At 38.7% G+C, this 12203-nt stretch overlaps 1 protein-coding gene across 1 annotated transcript in view; it reads right to left on the reverse strand.

Annotated features, from left to right (window-relative positions):
- Window positions 1–10696, reverse strand: part of RAP1A (RAP1A, member of RAS oncogene family) — a 96524-nt gene extending 85828 nt beyond the window's left edge. The window contains exon 1 of the mRNA XM_023734928.1: window positions 10667–10696. The gene's annotated coding sequence lies outside the window, so the exon portion shown is untranslated. The remainder of the gene's footprint in view (window positions 1–10666) is intronic.
- Window positions 10697–12203: the final 1507 nt, after the last annotated feature.

The following is a 12203-nucleotide window of genomic DNA, read 5'->3' on the forward strand; positions in this document are numbered from 1 at the left end:
TATTTAACCAGTGGGCTGCATTTTCTTGTAATGTTAATCCTTCAGGATAGGAGGATATAAAAGTCTATTTATTCTTCACACATTTCACAATGTCCCCTCATGTAAAAACTGAATGAATTGTCTTACAATAGTATACCATGAGCTGCTAGCTGGTCAATCTAATAATTGATTTTTCCTGCCAAGATGCAAGTAGGTTTCTAAGAATGCAAGACATACCAACTGGGAAGGCCGTAGCTGCCATCATAGTGACAGAATGGCTCAAACCAGGGAAAGTCCACTGAAGGAAGAACCTGTTCTCTCAGCTATAGTTTGCCTGAGGGGTGGGGGAAGATAGGAAAAATAGTGTAGTTCTGATATTTGTTGACAAACAGGAAGAAATATCCTCCTCAAATCAATTTAAAATATACTCAGTTGGAATCTTATAGCTTGCAACATTAAAGCACTGTTTCATACATCTAAGGTTCCTTTAGTAAATGAAATATTCGGTTGACCAAATCTGGGCTTTTGCAGTTTCACATAAGAAAAACAGTATTTGTAAAAAGTAACACACACAATCCCCAATACTATATGTTATATTTGCTTTTTAATTTAAAAATATTTTCAAGGATGCTTTTAAAGGGAAGAGATTTGAATAAAAATAACTAATAATAAGGTTTTCATTTCTGAGTTTAAGAAATATCTGAAAACTAAAGCAAACATTAAGAAAGGTATGACAACTCAATGGTTTAAAAAATGCAAAGACCTTGAAAGTATCACAAGCCTGTATTTATTTATTTATTTAAAATTGGGGGTTGTTTCTTTTCTCAAATGGCAATATTAAAGGAAGACAGCGAGCAGATAATTCACAGCTCACGTGCGTTTACTTGTAAGTTGAAAAGAAATATTAATATCAATCTTCAGGCTAACTTGTTTATGTATTTCAGCCAACTGGAAAGTATAAACAGAGTACAACCAAGTACTGGAATGATTAAGAATGACATTTGCAAACTCTTTTTTTTTAAATCAGGAAAATTAAGAGGAGAGGGAGAGGAATACTAAAAGTAATTTTTCTAAAGATCATACACTCAGTTTCCTACTTTTTGTTGTGTCATATTTCACTGCCCTCAACATTCTAAGCTGCTTAACAAACAAAAAATCTTTACCTCTCTGCTCAAGCAACTACTGTTTTTAAAATCCACTAGCATTCATGTATGCTGGAAAGATCACATGCAGAAGAATTTTACCTGGCAATAAAGAATATTAAGATAATACCTCCAGAAATACAATGTCTAAAAGTGAGAACTCCTGTTAACTAAGAACTCAAAATGCTAAATACATTTCTGCAGGAGTCTATGCATATGTTTAAAAACAGCATAAACACATGCTTTTCATTAGTGAAATGATAAGAATCTTTTATCCTTCAATTTTTAAAACAAGTTAACCGAAATGAACTGATTCCTATCTTCTTTCAAAGGTTGCCTAGCTCCATTAGAGACTAGACCCTAGACTCAGACTTTGAGTTTCACCTCCAAATTTGAAGTCCAGAGGTTTTCCCAACAGTGACTTCCAGCAACTTCTCCCAAACCTTCGTTTTCCATGAAACGCTCAGATCTTGCCTTACCTGTGTTATCAAACCAGCCTCCCTTCTTCAATCTTCCTTTGTCAATTCATTCTGTATTCTGTAGCCAGACTCATCTTCCAAAAGCACTGCTCTGATCATGTTATTTTCTTATCAAAACTCCTTGAGCTCCTGAATAAAGTCTACACTTCTCAACTAGCATTCAATGATTTACAGAGTCTAGCCCCAATCTCGGGAACCCTGGTGATGTAGTGGTTAAGAGCTACGGCTGTTAACCAAAAGATCGGCAGTTCGAATCCACCAGACCCTCCTTTGGTTTTTTTGTTGTTGTTTAGCCCCAATCTTTATGGCCTTATCTCCAGATTTTTTTTAACTATACAAGCCTAAAAACCAGAACCAAACTCATTGCTGTCAAGTCAATTTTGATTTACAGCAACCCTATAAGATACAGTAGAACTGCCCCATAGGGTTTCCAAGGAGCGGCTACTGGATTTGAACTGCGACCCTTTGGTTAGCAGCCAAGCTCTTAACCACTGTGACACCAAAGCATACAATCCTAGGCTACCGTCAAATCAATTTCCTAAATTTTCTATCTTTGCTCATTATTCCTACCACAAAGAATGTCCAACACTCTCCTCCTGCTACCATAGCTCACAGTCATTTTGCATCTCTACATTTATTCATGCAAATGAGGACACAAAAATGACATTATTTTCTGCCCTCCAGAGACTGGCAGAAGAAAAGAAATTTAACAGCAATAGCTAGCTTTTATTAGATACCCACTATGTGCCACACAGTCTTACATATTATTTTTAATCATCAAGAATCTTATGAAGTAGGTATTATTATTCTTCTTTTAAAGATGAGAAAGCCAAGGTTCAGAAACATCAAACCATATACTTGGTAAGTTGCCTCAAATCATGTATTTAGTAAATGGCAAAGCACAGATTGGAATGTAGGAGACCTAACTCCAGAGCCACTGCTCTAAACTCTAATTATTATTATTATTTTATGTTAGAACCATGTGATTACTCCCCTCATCTCTCTAAAATAATTTACTTTTACATAGAATTTCTACTTACTATAAAAAAAACCAAACTTGCTGCCATCAAGTTGATTCCGAATCATAGCAACCCTACAGGCCAAAGCAGAACTGCCTCATAGGGTTTCCAAGGCTGTAATCTTTGCAGAAGGTGACTGTCACACCTTTCTCCCACAGAGCAGCTGATGGGTTTGAACCACTGACCTTTTGGTTAGCAGCCGAGTGCTTAACCACTGCGCCAACAGCGCTCTTTACTGGATACTATAAAGTAAGCCTTCTCATGTTTGTCATTTTAGTAAAAGGAGAACACTAAAATTCTATTTCACACCAATAAAAAAACAATTCTCAAACTGCAGTTTTAATCAATCTGTTTTTTTGTCCCAAGATTACTTTAACCTAAAACATTTTTCAAAGAAATTCACATTCCAATCAACATTTTAGAAGATGACTGCAAACTACTAATCATACAGTATGATGGTTTTACAGACTTAATAATATGAGGATTCTGCGCTTACCACCCAAGAATGTAACAGGTATCTACCAAATTGGCAAAGATTTTAAAAACTGACCTACTCAATGCCATTGAAGGTGCAGTGAGACACACACTCTTATATACAGGGTAACCACCCTCTGATCCAGTTATCCCACTTCTGGGAATCTATCCTAAAGGAAGAAAAAAAAAACAGAGATGCAATCAAAGATAAATGCACAAGAGTGTTTGCCCCAGCGTTATTTAAAATACTAGTAATATTATAAGAATCAACCTAAAAGTCCCACACTAGGAGACCAACAACCTATTCAGAGAAAAAAGCAGGATCAAAACAGTATATATAAAATATAATTCCAATTTTGTAAAAACAAAAAAGTCTCTGTACATGCAAGGAAAGAACTGGAAGAATGTACATTAAAACGTTAGTAGTGATTATCTCTGGGTGGTGGGATTATGGGTGATTTTCAATTTCTTCTTTACACTTGTGTTATTTTTTAAATTTGCCACAATGGAACATGAATTACCTTAAACGGGGAAAAAATGCTTAAGCAGTTTTAACCACTGAAAATGATCCTGAACCTAACAAGGGCATATTACTTGGGGCAGAAACTACATTTCCCAGTGCAAAGGAAACATCACGCTTATTTTGTTTCCAGCTTCTATTATGTTCACATTTACTTCTGGATTGTGTAAAGAATGTCACCCAAAACTCATAGTAGGCATGAAACTGCACAAGGCTCAGTATCTAAAAGTTAGCCAACACTTCAACAGAAAGCATCATACTTAAATGAACTGTTGTATTGTATATGTCCGTTGAGAAAAATAAATGTCCAGTGAATCTCAACTCAAAACATGCAAAATGGAAAAATCAGAAAAAAAATTCTATCTTTCACAAACTAAATAAACTGTTTTTGCCTTATAAGCACCAGATAGTTAGGCTTGCAGGGCATGGCGGGATGGCGCTTGAAAATAAAGCTGGCAAGCTACCAATATTCACTAAAAATGCATTTTGTCTATATGCACATTTCTATCCTGGCCGATAGTTAACTTCAATGATACTGGATGATTTTAATCAGTATAGGAAAAAAAGAAAAATTAACAAGCTGTTTTACACAAAAACGTCTCATAGTAAACATAGAATTAAAATTGCTAACTGAACAGGGAAACAACTTTGCTACAATGTGGTACAGACACAGAAAAACAATTTGTTAAAAATCTTGGACTGAAGTAAAATAGGTAGTAGGGCAAACAATTCTTATTTTACCACATCCTAAACAACTGGGAAACTATAGTTTGCTCTAATTCTAAAAAGCCGTTAGAAAATAAGATCACAGAAATAGCTGCTGAACAACAGAGAGAGAATTTTAAATATTCACATTGATTTTACTTAAAAAATGAACATCATTCTATTTTTATTCTATTATGAAAACACAACATTTAATTATAAAACGTATGTCAGACTCTGGCAAACATAAAATAAATTACTAGAATAAAATTCCTTACAGCAGAAACTACACCTTCACGTATCAGTGTCTACCAAAGAGCTTAATAATGGGTCACTCAAACGCTTGTTCACTGACTGAATCTGAAACCTAGTAATGAAATTACGCAACATCTTCACAAACACAAGATGGTATTTAAAAGGTAGTTTGAAAGACAATAGATTTAGGCTAGATATTATAAACTATATAAACTTCAAAGATCTGTGTTAAATTTCAATTGCTGAAATAATTAAGTTACTGGTTGCTTGCTTAATGTTCTATAATACTGCCAACTTGTCTAGAACAGAATGATCCTATTTATAGTTGAATTTAAAAATATCACAGAAAATACAGTGAATGAATTTACTCTCTGGATTACACATCTGACAAGTCTGAAATGTTCAGTCTGCAATAAGAGAGAATTTCCCACTACTAACTTCCAGTTTTATAAAATGTGTTTGGAATTTGTCCAAAGAAAGAGTTGCACCCAGTTCCTTGTGTCTCTCTTAATTTATAGTTATGTCTTTGATAGCTAAACCACAGTTCTATCCTGAGCAAAATTATTTTTACAACCAGAATAAATGGTTATAACATAGTATTTCAAAAAGCCATGAATGAGTAGTATGTTATATACTGAGGTATATATTTGACAATTCAAAGTAAGGCGCTTCAAGTTTTAATTAATCCAACGTCTTTTATCAGTTATAATGTGTAGTTTAGTATATTCCCATTCTTACAAAATATGGCCTAATTTAACTATAACCTGAAAGCAAACATAGGATTACATATTTAATTTACAATTTGGTTAACTTTACCATACCACATTTTGAACTACTCCCTATCAGTGTGAACTAAATAGGCTAGACAGGAAACACTGGAGAAACTGGAATGATTTATAAGAAATTTTTTTTTTCAGATTTACCTGAATTTATTACGTAGCCTAAATAAACATGTTATTACTGCTAAAAAGGGGGGGTGGGGTAGGATGGGGAGGGGAAGCAAGCCATTTACTTGTTTCATGGTTGAAGCTAATTTCATAGAACATATTTACTCTTCCATGTATATATCATGTACTTCTGAAAATTATATTAAAAGGATTATTTTTAGACCACTTCTTAAAGCACATTATTTCCTGTTTCAACTCCACCTTAATAATCACACATAATTTCCTTTTTTATTGGTGTACGTGTGTACTCTACCCCTAAAAGGGCTATTTTCAAGAGGAAATGAGAGCATGGCATAGATTACCTGTTGATCATAACATCATGATAATGAATAAAGCTAAGCTTATAGGTTCGATACTCATCTGGATCATTTAAGTTTGAAACAAACTGTACTCTTAGCCAGTCATCTCAAAACTGTGTGCCAAGGGGACAGAGACAAAGCATGTGAATCACTCACTGCAAACCCAAAACCTGAACCAAACCAAACCTGGCGTCTAGTTGATTTCGACTCATAGTGACCCTACAGGACAGAGTAGAACTGCCCCATAGGGTTTACGAGGAACGGCTGGTAGATTCGAACTGTGGACCTTTTGGTTAACAGCCGAGCTCTTGGGCTCCAACCCATAACCACTACTGCAAAAATTCAAAATGAGAATGGGCCAATATTATCTTTGCATATGAAAGGCTTTCTGAAAAGCACATAAAAACTACTGCTTGTAATCCTCAAATTTCAGGCATTAAAGGAAAAAAATGATGCTTTACCTGTCTCAGTAACATATGAAAGCTTAAATATGTTTATGTTTAACACTAATCTTTTCTATAAGATGTGAATTTGGCATTAAGTCATACAGCCATACATGACATTAGAATGACCAGAAAATACTTGGAAATATGCCATAACTTTTTAAAATTTATGAAGTTAATTTGAAAATGAACATTAGGAGGTGGTAAGTTTATGTTTACAATTTCAAACCACCACAACACTAAGATATAACTGCTTTATGTAAGTTATTTTTAATGAATGTCTAAAATAAGAGAATTTGGAACTGGGAGCTTAGAGGTTATCTGAGATTCAATGAGCATTTGCTGGGTCCCTAACACATGCCAGACACAGTGTTAGGTGCTTTCAGGTAACTCAGTTAGTTCAACCCATTCACTTTATAGATGATGAAGCACCCTGCTCATGCCAAATCAAGCTATCTAGATTTCAGAAACAGAAATGCTGAGTAAAGCCCTCACAGTGGTATAATTTTCTATCAAAACAGGCTAGTATCATCTTCCTCTATAAAGTAAATAAAATTTCAGAGATGCAATGCTGACCTTATTTAACAGTAACAATAGGCCCTGTGTTTTCAATAACTATAAAGAATTACAGTAACTTAAAAATTCAACTGTGAGATTCCTAACTACTAGTTGCATAATTTACTGCAAAAAACAAAACATGGGGCTATCAGTTTTAAGATTCTAAAGACATCATGCAAAACAGAAATTAAGCAAATTACAAATACCATTAAAAAATTCCTCTGTAGGAAAAAGAAAAAAAACCAATATGAAAACCTGGCTGCCTGACTGGAATGCCTATTTTATATAAAAGATCACAAACCATATACTAACCAGGTTCTTGGGCAACAATAAACATTGGCAAAATCTTGTGTTATTTAACTATTAGATTACAAATTACAACAGAATGTAAAACCTCTTAGGGCAGACACCCTGTTTTATTCATCTCTGTATCCTCAACAATTAGCACCCTGTTGTTATATGCTGAAGAGATAGGTGGGCTAACACACAAACTCTAAACATGGGCTATCGAAAAATTCGACCTAACAATCTAAAAGATTTCTTTTTATAATTCTAATTATTTTTTTAAGTGTAAAATAATAATACTCAAGGCAAGTGACATTACCATGAAACATATGCTCAACAACTGTGGCTGTCACTTTAACTGGTACAATCTACTCTTTGAAAGCAATTCATAGATATACCAAGAAGACAAGCATATTTTATGTACTTTGATCCAGTAGCCCCATGTCTAGAAATCAATCCCAAGGAAATATTCTTAAAGAAAGAAAATGTTACATACACAAAAGTGTTCATTTCATTGTTATTTTAATGGGAAAAGGGGAGGTAAAAACTACCTATGCTCCAACAGCAGGAAGACAGGCCATCTTGTAACCACTGGAAAGTGTTAATAATGAAGATTACTAACCTCTTACTTGGTCTTCCTGCTTCTACCCTTACTCCAGCCCCAAAGTGATTTTCCACACAGCGGCCAGAATGATGCTCACAAACTTAAGCCAAAGCAGGTCTCTCTTCCACTCAAAACCCTCCAGTGGCTTTCCATCTCATTCAATGTAAAATCCAAAGTTCTGATCATGGTCCCAGCTACTTCTCTGCCCTCAACCCCTCTCACATTCCTTCCTGTTTATGGCCCTCCAACCACTCTGGCCTGCTATTCTTCAAAAAGGCCAAGGATTCTGGGGGTCCTTGCATTTACAGTCCTCTCTGCCTATAACCTTCTTTCCCAAGATAGAAGACATCCCTCACTTCAGGTTTCTGCTCCAATCTCAGGTCTTCCCTGACTACCCTTCTCTGCCACTCTTTCTCTCTATCCCCTTACCCTACTTTACTCTTATTCATAGCACTTATCACTTGTATGTATTCCATATTGATTTGGTTATGATCTGTCTCTCCTAATTAGAATATACACTTCTATGACAAAAAAAAAAAAAACCAAACCCATTTCCATCGAGTCGATTCCGACTGTTTTATTCACATAGTAAGCATTCAATAAGTACTTGCTAAATTAATATTGAATATTGATACAATTAATTATTAACTACATGAAAAACATGTATATGATGAACAAGCTTGGAAGAGAATAGGAAAAACAAATAGTTTGATTTGTGAACATTTTCAAGTGCTCATCATGTTGCTATGAAGCAGTTTGTACAATAAAAACCAGAAGTCATTCATAACTATGATTTCAAACTGTCAAAAGTGACTAGAACAATCTTATTTCACATGAAAGCCACCAATGTGTTATTTTAAAACTGACTGGTAATAGTTATTAATGAGAATGCTTTCCCTATAAAACTGTAATAATCACTGTTAAATCTCATTCCCAAAGACCCAAAGTTTAGTCTGTAAGAGTAGACAATATCATTCTTGAAGCCTCACAGAAAGTGAACAAAGCCTTCTGAACAATTTTAATATGGAACTGAATAATACTCAGAGATTCCAGTTTACTTTTAAGACAGAGGTCCATGGTTTGCTTCAGAGGGTCTCTGAAACTGAATGCAAAATTCTGTGCATATACGCCTATTGCTTTTTTTCTAGGGAGAGAGTTCATATATTTTACCGTATTTTCAAAGGTGTCAGTGGTCTAGAAAAAATTAAGAATTACTGTTTTATGTACTGGAAGTGAAATGCAATATGCTAATATAAACTACCTATCAAAAGGACTGAAGATATGTAATACCTAGACACATCTTTGTAATCATTAAATTCATTCAACAAATACAGAATGCCTACCATGTGGCAGGAACTGTATGATTCTCAATACCTTACACGTGATCATTTTTAAAGTACACCTAATTCAAAATACTGACGAAACAAGACAAGATTCACTGAAACATCAGAGTTAAGAAGAATTATCAACCAACAGGAATGTAATTACAAAACAAAAAGTGTTATGGGAAAGCATAATAGAACAGAAAAGAGCCTGTGGCCTGATTTACTGCTTATGTCAAAATATCGCAGGTTTATCAATTGCTTCAAAAGAAAAGAAAAACTACACATTTGCAAACCCGCCCCCACACAGTCTGACAGGAAACCCAAAGAAAGTTTCCAAATCCTGTTTCCAGCAGCATCTCTTCTGAGACTGCCCTTCAGCATGCTTTTGAAAGTATCAGTCCCACATTAAAACTAAGAGCTGATACTCTTATGGCAAAAACAGAGAAAAAAAATCACAATCCACCAACCAGGAAGCTGAATACACTGGCCACCTGTATGCCTGTGGCCCATTAACCTCCTGCCCTGCTATTCCATTTCATTTCTTATATCCTCCGTCCTTCAAAGCAGTGACAAAATGATCTTCCCTCCCAAAAAGAAATGTCAACCCTACTTCTTTTTCTACGAGGTCAATGGGTCCCCTGGTTCTTAGCCCTGTGAGGAGATTCCATTTTTTAGGCACAAGTGTCTTCCCCTCTTCTTCTTCCCACAGCAGTAAATTACACAGTTCAGCTGAAGACACTGTCCTTAACTTCCTGAGTGAAGGAGCAAGCGACACTCCTACCAGCCCCAGTTTGAAGTAAAGCAAGAATCACACCGTGACCTCTTCCCTAACAAAATTCAAGAAAGGAGTAGAGACCTAAGAAAAGCAAAGCTGAAAAGGCAAACACATGGCATGCTACGGAAAAGATGGGAGAAGGAGGGCGGGAAAGGGGCTGGGGGGTGCAGTGGGATGTAGAGATGTCAGTCCTCTCCACTGGGGAAATAAAGGACGCTCAGAAGGAAAGGGAAACCCTGAACCTTGACAGAAGTGTACACAGACAGGGCAACACTCCCTTCTACCCGCATCTCTGTAGCAGGAGGGAAGGACAGAAAATTCACCCAACCCTCCGACCCCCTCCGCGCGTACCTCCCTTAAGACAGAACCGGGTTTTAAGGAAGATCTGACCCCTAGTCTGGGGACATGCAAGGGGAGGAAAAAGGCAGCGATGTCCAATCTTCTACATCTCTCAGGCAGTGAGGAGTGAGGGCACTGTGTCCGGGGAGATGGTGAGGGAAACGGGCTAGTGCCATGACACCTCGGGGAGTTGGAGGGTGGGGGACACAATGTCCTCTTTCTCTCCCACACCCGGCCCGGGCCCCTCCCGTCCGTCCCCGCAGGCCCAGCTACAGTCGACCGGCTCGGTCCGCGGGCGTGGTTGGCTCTGGCCCTGGAGGCGGCGGCCGGGCCTCCCAGAGCCCCAGCCCCTCCCGCCCGCCAGGCCCCCGGGCCGCCGCCCCGGACACCGAGGGAACGCGGGGGAGGAAGGGGGAGCCAGGGGACTGACCGGCGACCATCAGCCGCCTCAGCCCCGGCTCCATCGACCCGCGCCCCCCGCTCCCTCTGGGGCTGGCTCAGGCTCCCCGCCCTTCACTCACCCCCCCGGTCCGGCGCCTCCTCCACCACCTCCTCCTCCTCCTCCCTCCTCTCTGCCGCGGTTCCGCTCCGGCTCTGCGCGGCGACGGCGGCGGCGGCGGCAGCCTTGGGAGCGGCGGCGGCGGCAGCGCCTCCAGAACGCGCACGCACGCAGCACGCAGGTCCCGCCCCCCGTTCCGCCCCGCCCCTCCGAGTTGGCGTCGGCGAGGATTCGGCCCCGCCCCCTCCGCGTTGTTCCGGAGTCCACTTAAAGGAGCCGCTCAGAAAGGGAACGGGTAGGTTGGAGAACTACGGGAGAGGAGCGGAGAGTTGGGGAGTTGCTGAGACTAGGTGGGTGTAAGGCGGTAGGGTGGAAAATGAAATGAGAAAGGGTCAGGAAATTCAGGAGGAATTGAGCTTTGCAGGGAACGCACCCATTCAGCAAGTACTAATTAAGCACCTATTATGTACTAGGCACTGTTCTAGGAGCAGGGAAAAAAGCCATAAACAAAAGACAAAGCTTGCATTCTAGTGAAGTGGGAGAGGAAACAGACAATAAGCAAGTAAACAAAAAATTCAGGTAGTGATAAGTGGTGCGAAGAAAAATAAAGCAGAGGATGGGGTGGCTGTATATCTGATTAGATATTGCCTCTCATAGGAGACCTTTGAGTGTGTGCACACGCATGATATGAAGCAATGAGCCTAGAAAAAACCTAGGATAGCCTTCCCAGAATATCAACCATAAGCCCAGAGGTGGGAACAAGCCTGGCATGTGACAGGAACAGCAAAAGGCAGTATAGCTGAGCAGAGTCAGCTAGGCAGAGAGTAGTAATACTTACTCCCAGAGAGGATGCAAATGGACAAATCTGGAACTTTATTGGCCGTTTGTAAGAGCAACTGGGAAGCCATGGGAGGGTGAGCAGGGAAGTGACTATCTGATTCACATTTTTAAGTTAGTCTCGCTAATGTGTGGAGAATAAATACTGTTGTTAGTTGCTATCGAGTTAACTCTGGCTCACAGTGACCTTATATTATAAAGAACTAAACATTGCCTGGTCTTGTACCAGCTCCGTGATCTTTGACATGTTTGACCCCATTGTTGAGGCGATCGGATCGATCTGTCTCATTGAGGGTTTCCATCATTTTTGCTGACCCTCTACTTTACCAAACATGATACCTTTTTATAGCAATTGGTCTTTCCTGAGGACATATCCAAAGTAAGCAAGACAAAGTCTCACTATCCTCACTTCTTAGTATCGTTTGGGTTGTATTTCTTCTAAGACTGATTTGTTCGTTCTTTCGGCAGCCCGTGGTATATTCAATATTCTTCACCAACACCACAATTCAAATGCATCAATTCTTCTTCTGTCTTATTTTTTCATTGTAAACTAGGGAAACACAAATGTACCCAGGGAGGCCAGTAAGGAAACTATTGATAGTTGCTTGGATGAGGATGGTAGCAGTGGGAAGGGTGAGAAGGGCATATTCAGATACATTTTGAATTGAATGAATTTGGGTGAGAGTGTATGAAGGAACAAAAAAATCATGGATAATTCTTAG

This window comes from Trichechus manatus, unplaced genomic scaffold, assembly GCF_000243295.1.
Source record: "Trichechus manatus latirostris isolate Lorelei unplaced genomic scaffold, TriManLat1.0 scaffold00073, whole genome shotgun sequence".
In the NCBI taxonomy this organism is placed as follows: Eukaryota; Metazoa; Chordata; class Mammalia; order Sirenia; family Trichechidae; genus Trichechus; species Trichechus manatus.